The sequence below is a fragment of the Spermophilus citellus genome, assembly GCF_964194105.1.
Source record: "Spermophilus citellus genome assembly, chromosome: 4".
In the NCBI taxonomy this organism is placed as follows: Eukaryota; Metazoa; Chordata; class Mammalia; order Rodentia; family Sciuridae; genus Spermophilus; species Spermophilus citellus.
This window is the reverse complement of record NC_138185.1, coordinates 127249487-127261133: the sequence shown is the minus strand read 5'-3', so window position 1 is coordinate 127261133 and position 11647 is coordinate 127249487. Positions and strand designations below refer to the sequence as shown.

The 11647-nt window shown below is 38.5% G+C and overlaps 1 long non-coding RNA gene across 1 annotated transcript; it reads right to left on the bottom strand.

The window, feature by feature from the left end:
* Positions 1-429: 429 nt before the first annotated feature.
* Positions 430-9081, bottom strand: LOC308646325. The gene is made up of 3 exons (XR_014021361.1): positions 7835-9081; positions 5933-6035; positions 430-4000 (listed from the first exon to the last, which is right to left on the bottom strand). It is a non-coding gene; the product is annotated as an uncharacterized lncRNA (long non-coding RNA).
* Positions 9082-11647: the final 2566 nt, after the last annotated feature.

Genomic DNA, 11647 nt, shown 5'->3' with positions numbered 1-11647 from the left:
CAAATTAAGTAATAAAGCCCTCAGAAGGAAGAGAGAAGCAGGAATTATAGGAATTACTGTCAGGGTGTGAAGTGCCCAAATCCAAATATTGCCTACCCATCTCTAGGTCTATAATCCTGTAAAATATAACCAAGAGGGCAGGGATTCAAAACTAGAATCTTAAGGATTGGCTTCAAGGAGTCAATGTCTTCCCCTCCAACCTTTTGAAAAATTGTGTAAAGGGCTGGGGATGTGGCTCAAGCGGTACTGCGCTCGCCTGGCATGGATGCGGCCCGGGTTCGATCCTCAGCACCACATACCAACAAAGATGTTGTGTCCGCCGAGAACTAAAAAATAAATATTAAAAACTCTCTCTCTCTCTCTCTCCCTCTCTCTCCTTTAAAAAAAAAAGAACATATATAAATGTTTTTTTTTTTAAAAAAAGAAAAATTGTGTAAAGTTCCCATATTGATGGAAAGTGAGTCCATAGCTTTCAGATAGATACTCAATGAGATCCAAGACATCTTCATAAAACAAAACAAAACAAAAGCCTTATTGTGACTAGGCTTATTATTCATATCTAGAAGCAATTGTCCTTCATAAAGCACACTCAAGGAAGTGATATTAAGCAACTTGAATGCTGCGGAGCAAGATGCTTATGATTCCTGAACACAATTAAAGATAATTAGGATGTAAAACTTATGATTATTTTGGTGCTGGGGATTGAACCCAGGGCCTTGTGCCTCCTAAGCATGATTTCTAGCACTGAACTACACCTCCAGCTACTATTGTTTTCAAACTGCTGCTTTTATTTATTGGAAAGTAAAACAGACTTCCTGGTTTTACCTTTCGCATGAAAGTAATCTCTGGTTCAGTTTTCAAATATATTTCCTCAAACATATTTGTTTAACAAAAGAAGACTTTACCAAATGGAAAGATATTCCTTGCTCTTGATTAGAATATTCAAAGATCAAAATGTCAGTTCTCCCTAAGTTAATTTATGTATTTAATATGATCCCTATAGAAATAATAACAAGCTTTTTTTTTTTCCTGGAGCTGGACAGATTAATATAAAATTCAGGTAGAGAAATAAACACATGAGAACAGGTAGAAAACCTCAAAAGGAAGATCAATGTGGGGAAGAGGAGAGGGTATTTAAAATAAGGTGGTACTAGCATGTGAATTAGACCAACCAATAGAATAAAATGGAAAAAGTATATCTAGAAATATAGTAAATGAGAAAGGTGAATTCTCAAATAAATAAACAAAACAAAATAAAAAGGACTTTTAAGCTCTCAGTACAATTGGATAGCCATTAAGAAAAATAAGATCTTCATACCACACACAATCAACCTTTATGGGTCAAAAATCTAAATGTAAAAAGTGAATGAATATTAATATAGAATAAAATGGTTTAACTTCTCTATGATGTAGGTATTGGGAAAATATTTCTAACTATGATTAAGACATGATCAAGATATGATAAATTAAGATATGATCAAGAAGAGATTAGGCATAGACTACACAGATATTTTAAAATGCATATAAAAACACCTTAAGTGAAATTAATATACAAATGACAAATTGAGAGAATATTTATAACATATTAAGATAAAGGTTTAATGTCTCAAATATATAAAGAACTTCAAAATTAAAGATCAAAAATTTTACAGAAAAATAGGCAAAAGACATTAAGGGACAATCACACACACAAAAGTGACATTTGAGGACTGGGGATGTAACTCAATTGTAGAGCACTTGCCTAGTGATGTGCAAGGCCCTGAGTTCAATCTCCAGCACTGAAAACAAAAAAAGAAAGAAAGAAAGAAGAAGAAAAATGGCATTTGAAAGATGCTCAGTTTCACTCATAATAAGCTATTCTTCTTATAGGTATTTGCCCAAAGGTTAAAAAAAAGGTATGTTCAAAGACTTATATGCAAATGTTTATACTAACTTTATTCGTAGTATTCCCAAACTAGGAAGAGCCTAACTGTTCATGTATATTCACATAATGGAATACTATTCAGTAATAAAAAATAATGGATAAATCTCAAAATATCACTATACTGAAAGAAGCCAGACAAAAGAGTACACATCGTATGATTTTGTTTTTATACAAGTCTATAAAGTGAAACTTTATCTATAGTGACAAAAAGCGGATCACACTTGGTTAAGAGGAATAAATTCTAATCTTTTATAGCATAGTAGGATAACTATGATTGATAATGATTACTTGCAAATTTCAAAATAGCTAATAGAGATTATTTTTGAATGTTTCCAACACTAAAAAATAAGGTAATGAATTTGCCATGATATTATCATTATACATTGTGTATATGTATTGAGATGTCAAATTGTACCCCATAAATATGTACAGTTGCTGTGTGACAATTAAAAATATATCTACTTTTTTTTTAAGTAAACCAAGGTTCTTTGGGCATGGGGATGAAGGGCAGAGGGAAGGATTGATTTAAAAAGGGCTGCAAGGAAACTTTTGGGGTTAATGAAAATGTTTTATGCTGATGTGGTAATGGTTTATATATTGTCAAATTTTATAATTTAAATATATGCATTTTGTTGGATTTCAATTATACTTCAATAAAGTTCACCAAAAAATCATGCTTCAATGATATCCATTTCACTTACAATAAGAAAAATACAAATTAAACTACACTGAGATACTATTTCTCACCTATCAGATAGACAAAATGATAACATAACCTGTTGGAGAGTCTTTGGAGAAACAAAACCCATATGAAAGGAATTTGCTATATTTATCAAAACTACCTACATGCTTACCATCAACTAGAAATTTTGTTTCCAGGAATCTATTTAAAAATAGATCATTAAGCATATAAAAAATACATGCGCACAAGGTTACTTTGCAGCATAGGTTAGTTGACTAAAATATGGTATATGTATTTATTAGAGTAATATGCAGCTGTGTTTAAACAAACAAATAAACAAAACCAAGAAGGCCATTTGAACCGATTTGGCATGACTTCCAGGACATATTATTAAGAGGAAAAAGGCAAAATGAAAAAGAGTAACAAAGTATGTTACCTTTTTATAAGAAAAAAAAATTGAGGAAAAGACATAGATCCATTATTTTTGCAAAAAAAAAGAAGAGAAAAGAAAGATAGAAAGATAAAAAAATTTTCTCCCTACAAGGGGTAAGAGAGGAATGGGTTAGAAAGGATGGGTCAGGGAATGACATGAGTATAGATTTTAAATAATTTTTGCTTTTAGAGGCATATTCTACATATTTAAAGAATAAAACAAAGGCAAGATGGGGTATAAAAGATAAGAGGATTGTGAGTTCAAAGCCAGCCTCAGCAACAGCGAGGTGCTAAGCAACTCATTGAGACCCTGTCTCTAAATAAAATACAAAATAGGGCTGGGGTTGTGGCTCAGTGGTGGAGTGCCCCTGAGTTCAATCCTTTGTACAAACAACAACAACAAAAAAGTATAATTGAAGGCAAATAAACAAATCAGTCTATGAACCCAATTCTATTTCAACTGAGAAATAAAACTGAAGTGAAGAGGGAAAAGGTACTAATTTAAAAAAAAAAAGTACTAATTCAACTCACCTGTGAATACAGTATTTTGAATATAGACTCAAGGTGTGGAAAAAAGAACTACAAACAAATCTGGTGCTCTAGTTGGTTAGCTTTCCATAGTGGCATGGGTTTAGTAACTCTGAAACTATTTTATATATATTGTAGCAGTAAGCAGATGAGTAAATGCAATAATATCATTGGGAGTTAGGGTTTTCACAGGGAAAGAAGAGACACACAAATATGAAATGGGGGAAGGCAAAAAGAGCCCTAGGGGCTAGAATAGAGAGAGTTATTAGTGAGAATTCAAGATTTCCAATAGGGCAGTGTTTATTAGATTTTTCACTGCTGCAACAAAAAGACCTGTCAAGAGCAATTAGAGGAGGAAAAGTTTATTTTGGGACTCACGGTTTCAAAGGCCTCTCACAAACAACTGGCTTCATTTCTTGGGGCTCAAGGTGAGGCTGAATATCATGGCAGAAGAGTGTGGTAGAGGAAAGTGGCTCAGGACATGATCAAGAAGCAGAGAGACTAAGCCCAGCTCACCAAATACATTCCTTAAATGCATGCCCCAATGACCCACCTCCTCCAGTCACACCCTGCCAGCCTACAGTTACCACTCAGTTAATCCTGATCAGGGGATTAATGCACTGATTAGCTTCAGGCTCCCATGATCCATTTCACCTCTAAACCATCTTGCATTGTCTCACATGTTAGCTTTTGGGGGACATCTCATATTTAAGCCATAACAGGCAGAAAAGTACTGATACCCTAGTGGCAAGGAGCATGCCATCACCAGATCTGGGTTTCCTCAATACTATTTCTCCACTAAAGGCTCTTTGAAAAGGCATATTACAGAACTAGATTCAGGAGGTACAAGATGAGCTTGGATATAAAAAATTGTTCAAAAAAGTGAGGAGGACATGTCAAAAGAACACAGAAACCTCCCTGAAAGTCCCAAATCTGGAAAGGCAAACGTCAAAATAATGACAATAATGATTATAACCTAATGAATAAAAATAGCAATTCATAAGTACATATGTGTCACATGCCATCCATGGGCTGCGTGTGGGCCACCGCACATCCAGCCTAGTGGATAGGAACAGCTGGTTGTCACCAGTGGTCTGTAGGCTATGTGTGAACTGCTGCACATAGTAGCCTCCTGAGGGAATAAGTATGGCATTGGGAACTTCCCATGGCACCTCCCATAGGGATTGACCACATTATGCAGGTAAACTTCTTCCTCAGGGTCTGCCTAAGATCCCACATAGCACTTGAGATGGGTGTGACCTGCCAAGACGTCACTCTACCTGCTGACTGGCGACATCACAAAACAAGACTCTGCCCTTGAAACCTTATCCCTGCCTTTGATGTACCCCCCTTAAATAAACCACTGGAGCTGTCTTTCCTTTGTCTATTCCAGCTTTTGTGTGGACTGGATCTATCAGGGGCTCTGCTTTTGTAAACACATTTCTGCCTCTCTGACTTTTGTTCTTCACTAATTATTTTAGACCTTAAGTTCTCAGGTGGCTTACACCCTCCTCAGCAGGGAGAAGAAACACCCAATGAGATATTGGGGGTCACTCCCTAAGCCTGTGTATAACAAATAATATAATTCAGCAATAAAATAAAATGAAGTACCAATACATGCTACAATATGGATGAACCTTGAAAACATGACCCCAAGAAAAAGAAACCAGTCACTAAAAGTCATAAATTGTCTGATTTCATTCATATGAAATGTCTAGAAAGGCGAATCTTGTAGAGACAGGAAGTAGATTAGTGATTGCCTAGGTCTGGGGAAAGGATCTTTGTGGAGTGATGAAATGTTATAAAATTAACTATGGTAATGGCTGTACATCTGTGTGACTATACTGAACTGTAAAAGGGTAAATGGTCTGGTATGTAAATCATGTCAACAAAGCTATAAACAAAGAAGAACAAGGGGAAGACTTCCTCACAACAGAATGTCCTGTGATAAATGTTGAGGCAGCAGTGGAATAATTAGAAAATTACCGTTTTGCAAACATCATATAGAATGGTTTGAACAAGAATGGATGCTAAATCTGGAGAGGAAAGTTTAATGAGGAACGGGATATTTGCGTTGTCTCACTGTCTTTCCATGATTGTTTATGAGTTGCAAGGCAACAAGTAGTGAAAAAATAGACAGGGACTGGGTGATTAAAATTAACATCATCTAATAGGGACAGATAGATATCATGTGTCTCCAGAAGTGACATTCTGAGGATACAAAATCACCTATGTAATAATCCAACCAGTAGTTCATACTCTGAATCTACTTATGAGGAAAGACCAGATAAACCAATTCAGTCATATAGAGTAATTGACCTACATTCTTCAAAAATGTCAACATCAACTGGTGCAGTGGCACACACCTGTAATCCCAGTAGTTTGGGAAGCTGAGGCAAGAAGACTGAGAGTTCAAAGTCAGCCTCAACAACTTGGCAAGGCCTTGAGCAACTTCTTAAGATCCTGTCTCTAAATAATAAAATAAAATGGGCTGAGGGTGTTGCTCAGTGGTTTAATCTCCAGTACCTGCCCCCCTCCCCTCCGCAAAAAAAGTCAACATCATGAAAGGCAAAGACTAAGGAACTATTCCAGATTAAAGGTGGTGAAAGAGACAGGATTTAATCCTACAGTAGTGAGAAAATTTTTATCACTTTGAACAATTAACAAAATGGGAATATAGACTATAGATTAGATAAAATAATGAATAAACTTCAATGAAATGTCTGTAATTTGCTAATTATATTGTGACATGTAAGAGAATACCCTGTTCTTCGGAATTATACATTGAAAGACCATGATATTTGCCATCTACTCTCAAATGATTGATTTAAAAAAGTTGTAAGATAGTGGTGGGGATAGTGAAGGAGAGAGCAAAGAAGGGAGACAGAATGTGAAAGCAAATAGGGGCTGGGTGTCTGTAATCCCAGCTACTGGGAAGGCTGAGGCAGGAGGATGGCAAGTTCAAAGCCAGCTGCAGCAAATTAGTGAGGCCCTAAGCAATGTAGAAAGACCCTGTTTCAAAATTAAAAATAAAAATGGGGATGTAGTTCAGTGGTAAAGTGCCCCTGGGTTCAATTCCTAGTACAAAAAAAGAAAAAAAAAGTAATAATAAATAAAGGTAATTTTTGAAAATTGGTCAATCTGGGGTCAGGGTATACAAAAATTCTCTCTATGAGGAACAGGATATTTGTGTTGTCTCACTGTTTTTCCATGATTGTTTATGAGGTGGTTAGAAGGTTTCTATAAAAAATGTTTAATAAAAGTGTGTTTGTGAGAATAAGAAATGCTCATGAAAGGTCCAAAATGGCATTGTTAAATTAATTTGCCTTTTATAAGTGAGCTCCTGAATTCAGTTTTGCTTTGATAGCCAGGAAAATCTTAGTCCCAAATCCACGCTATGCCTATGTCACAGAAACCTTGTTACAGAGGCCGAAATCACAGGAGATTTGGGGATGCTTTCTGGGACTTCAGGAAAGAGGAGTAGAGTTATCCTGGGAAAACCACAGTGAAAATTAAATTAGAACAGTCATAAATAGGACAAATAAAAAATGGACAAAAGAAGGGAAGGAGGTAAGTGAGGCTTCATCAGCCCTGCTTTCAGTGAACATGAGAAACATTTATGTAGGCTTCTCATTCAGTAGTAAACACCCTACTCCCTTAAAACCAGCAACTTCGAAATGCTAGGTGAGCAGCAAGAGCAGGCAGGCTAATAAATACCAGGAAAGAGGCCGCGGGCCAGTTTCCAAGACAAATATGAAACTTCAAAATATTCACAGGAGCCAAGCACTGTGTTGCATGCCTGTAATCCCAGAGACTCAGGAGGCTGAGGCAGGAGGATCACAAGTTTCAGGCTAGCCTGAATTTAAAAAAAAAAAAAAAAAAAGGGATGTGGAAGTAGCTCAGTGGTAGAGCACCCTGGGTTTAATCTCTGATACAGAAAAAAATCATCATCATCACCACCACCACCACCACCATCATCATCACCATCACAGGATTGGTAGCTGAAAGGGAATTAAATATCTTCTAATATAGAGGGACAAAGCTGACCCACTTGCTTGTGTGTGTCTTATTGGGTCTACACGAAGTTCACACCCCTGCCCTCCATGTTCTTTACCTCATCCTCAACCTCTTACAAATCTATCATCCTCCGCAGCCTCTTCAATCCCTTCGCCCCGCATCCTGTAGCCCTCCCATGCATCCCGTTCTATTTTATGTCTTTACCCCCATCTCCCCTTTCAATTCTCCCTTTTCTTCAGACAAGTACCTACCAGGTCATATCCATACCAGCCACTCAAGGGAGGAGAGCTGAGGCCCTGGGACAGCAGCGGACGGGAGTAGGTTGGTGCTCTACTGTAAACAGAACAAGGCAGGAGGCGGAGCCTGGGAGGGAGGATCCCGGAGGGAAGTTAATTAAAGAGATTTGCCCATCCGGGAGTCCTGAAGGAGGAGGGGCTTGAACTGCCAAAGCTTGCCTAACCCTCAAAATAGTTTTGCTGTTAAAGCCAAGTCCCCATACCGCAGCCTGATTCCTTTCAGGATTATAATGATAATGATGTTGAACCTTATACCCTGACAGTTTGTGTTGTTGAGTCAGTATTTGCCCCACAAGAACACCGAACTACCAACGTCCAGAGCGGGTGAGACGATGAACAATCCCTACTGTGCCGGGTTCCTGCAGCTGATGCCAAAGAAAGGCAGCACTGAGATCAGGTGTCTTGAAAGTCAGAGGCCTGTGGGCAAGTATGAGAGTTAGCACCTGCAAGACTGCAGCTGAAACTTCAAGTTTCTGTTCCTGTTATACATGTATTTATATTATTTTGGGTCCATGAAAAACAGGCTGGGGCCACCAGCAACTTTGAATCTTGCTACTGTTTGCAGTTCTGCTCTCCCTGGAATCCAACCTTCATCGTGGCCAAAAGGTCCTCCCTGCTCTTTCCCTGACAACCTTTCAACTTTATCTCCTACCATGTATGCTCCTGCCAAACTATCTTCTCAATGTTTCATGTAGCTTAGATAAGCCAAATGACTTCTGCCTCAGGGTCTTTGCACTGGTTATTTCTGCTTTGTGGAACATTCACCTGACTGGCCCTTATTTTACTTAACTATCTGGCTCCTGTCATTCATTGGTCAGCTCATGTTTTTCCTCTGACTCTCCCCTCTTTCACAGTATACACTGTTTTGTTCATAGCTATTAATGCTGTCTGAAATCACTGCATTTATTTACTTGATCTCCAGTATTGTCTTGCTGCTAGTTCCATGAAGGTAGAGTTTGGTTTGTATTGCTTATTGTTATCCCCCCTTTCAAGGAATAATGCCTGAAAACATCTAAGTGTTTATTGTATGCATAGGGCTACATGAATGGGACGTTATTTATTCATTGATTAAATAGTATTTCTTACTTAGTGTGTGCCAGGCACTGTACTGAGTACTGGAGATTCAACAGTAAACACTATGGGCAAGTTGAGGGTGTAGCTCAGTGGTACAGCACTTGCCTAGCATGGACAAACCCCTGATCCCTAGCATGGTAAAACAGACACAAAAACCAAAAGCAAAATAGGCAAGGGCTCCTCCAAGGAATTTACTGGTCTAGAAGAGAAGAAAACCATTAAATTAATAATCAGTTAATTGAAATTGTTTTTTTAAAAATAAATAAAGCTAAGCATGGTGGCATACACCTGAAATCTCAGTGACTTGGGAGGCTGAGGCAGAAGGATCACAAGTTTGAGGCCAGCTTCATCAATTTTATGAGGTTCTAAGCAGCTGAATGAAATCCTGTCTTGAAAGATTAAAAAAGGGGGGGGGCAGGGACTGGGGGTGTAGTTCAATGGTAAAGCTTTCAGTATTTAATCACCAGTACCAAAACAGACAGACAAACAAGATACCAGTGTTTACTCAGAGTGTTATGAATGTATATAACATTGTTGGTGGGGGAAGTGAGCTTTCAATCACAAGAGCCCAGAATTTTCTGGAATCTGCCTCATGTTTGTGAACTGATAAAGGGATTTTATTCCCAGAAATTTGATGGGATCCCAAACACCAAATGACCCAGGTCTAGTTCTGACTAATTTTTTTGCTGAGGGGTCTAGTTAAGACTGCCCTAGGCACCAGCATATTTTTCAGGCTTGAAGTGTTTTACTGGAGAATAATCTCTGAATCCACATTTCAACATCCAAAGAATACAGATTCTGGGAATGTCCTAGGGCTCTGAGTGTTCTTTGGAGCTTATAAAAGAGACTTGGCATGAGGAAGGGATTGCAGTAGGCCAGTGGGCCTTCCTTAAAGTATCAGAAGTGGATTGGGACCAGAACACTTCCCTCTAGAAGTCAAACACAAGAAATCTTGCTGGAAACTTCAAGTTTCCCCAGACCCCCAAGTCTCTATGTGATCCACTACCTACCTGGCCCCTTAAGGCACTTGATTTTCTAAATCCTACTTCTAGGCATCCCGAGAGTTTTAGGATTCTGAAACCCCTGAAAATTTTTTGTTAAACAAATGCACTATTATTTGGCTCCTGTATCTCCTGAACTCAGATGTACACCCTAGGCCATTTGATATAAAGTCTCATTAATATAACACAACTGTGTTGCCTGGGTTTCAAGGCTGCTTTTACAAGTGTGAAAAGCAATCTGGGGTATAGATTGTAAAGGAACCAGAGCTGGAAGAAACCTTAGAGATTATCTCCTTTAACTCCTTTATCTTGAAGATGGAAACTGAGGCTTAACCTCTTTTGGACGCCTATCCCAAGAAACATTTGTCAATGCCAAGCCAGAACTGGAAGCCAAGTGTGCTTTCTGAGAGTAGCTTTTTCAAATATAAAAACTGCATCTATATATCTTAAAATGTGCCTGGATCCTGCACCCTTAAGAATCAAGAATTTATATCAGTCCTTAGGAATCTTTTTCATTTATGCCTCATATTTTTAGGCAATATACTAACTCACTCACTTCCCCAAGCCTCTGCTTTCTTGTCTATAAAATGGGAATGATACTGTCCCTGACTGCCTTATGTGGTCATTGCAAGGATCAAATGAGGTAATGTTTGTGGAAGCACTTTGAATAAACTTTGTAGAGGGATTATGCAAATATAGGTGGTTGATGGGTTTGGATGCTCTTTGCTAATATGTAGCTCTCTCAGTTCATAATTTGATTGTCTTGAAATGTTCATAGACTCACCATGCACTGAGTCATTTAAACTAGCTGCTCTCTTTTTTTACCTCTTTGTGACACACAATGAATAATTGAGGGCAAAACTGCAAAGCACGTTTCCAACGATACTTAGAGATAAAACCCAAGATATCACAGATATCTCCCTGCCATGCTTAGGAGCTGGAGGATCTTCTGTTTTGAAAAATTCTGTGTGTTGGGCAATAGTTAGGCAGTTCTACCACTAATGTTTGTAGGGCTCAGGGAGAAAACAAACTGAGGCCCAAATGCCATATATCTTAATATTTAGAACTGTAAAAAAATTAAAAAGCTGACTGTGTGTTTAAAAAAAAAGTTCTCTGTCATATGCACTTTGATAAAACAAGCAGGAAAATCTGAGTTTGAATTTAAAATTCTCATATTCTCACAGAATCTTTCTGTGGCATCACAGAGAAAGCTGAACCTGGCCCCCAGACCCAGACCCCTGAGCCCTTGCTCCATAGCCCACTCACTCTTCTTCCCTGGACACCATTCTGCATCAAGAACACCTCTGGCACGTATATGTAGATGCCTCACCTCCCATATCCAAACTGCATGTCCACAGCCCCTTCAAAACAGCCATGCAAGGCCACCCTTTAGACCTGAGGGTGTGCATACTGGTTCCGTATTCATCACAGGAAGCCAGACCCCAGCAAAGATCCTGAACAGGCTTTGGAAGCAGACTCAGGACTGTTCTGATAAAGAAATTCAGAATTCAAAAAATAGTATTTTAGTAGTGGTCTGAAAGTGGAGACTTGACTCCAAGTGGCACATCCCCCATCTCTGCAGTGTCCTCATTTTGCCAAGAGAGGCACAGACGGAGGAGGGCAGGCCAGTGGCTCCTCTTGCCTGTTTTTAAGAATGGGACCGCAGTGAGAGGCTCCTCAAAAGTCCCAGTGA